Consider the following 201-nt stretch of genomic DNA (forward strand, 5'->3'; position numbering starts at 1 on the left):
AACGACAACATCGTGGACGTCCAATGGAAAATACCACTTCTGCGCCCTTGTCTGAGCCTTTACTAAAGGTAAATGCCCAATATCAGGCATGTAGCTCTGCCGTTCTCTGACTCCGCCTCTGGTCGCGTCACCTCTGGCAGGGCGCCGACATCTTCACTATGTGACGTAGAGAATCGGCGGCCGCGATGCACTCGAGCCTAC

The 201-nt window shown here is 54.7% G+C and overlaps 1 pseudogene; it reads right to left on the reverse strand.

Moving 5' to 3' along the window:
• LOC119588322 overlaps window positions 1-201 on the reverse strand; it is a 20720-nt pseudogene that overhangs the window by 19442 nt on the left and 1077 nt on the right.

The sequence above is a fragment of the Penaeus monodon genome, chromosome 23, assembly GCF_015228065.2.
Source record: "Penaeus monodon isolate SGIC_2016 chromosome 23, NSTDA_Pmon_1, whole genome shotgun sequence".
Lineage (NCBI taxonomy): Eukaryota > Metazoa > Arthropoda > Malacostraca > Decapoda > Penaeidae > Penaeus > Penaeus monodon.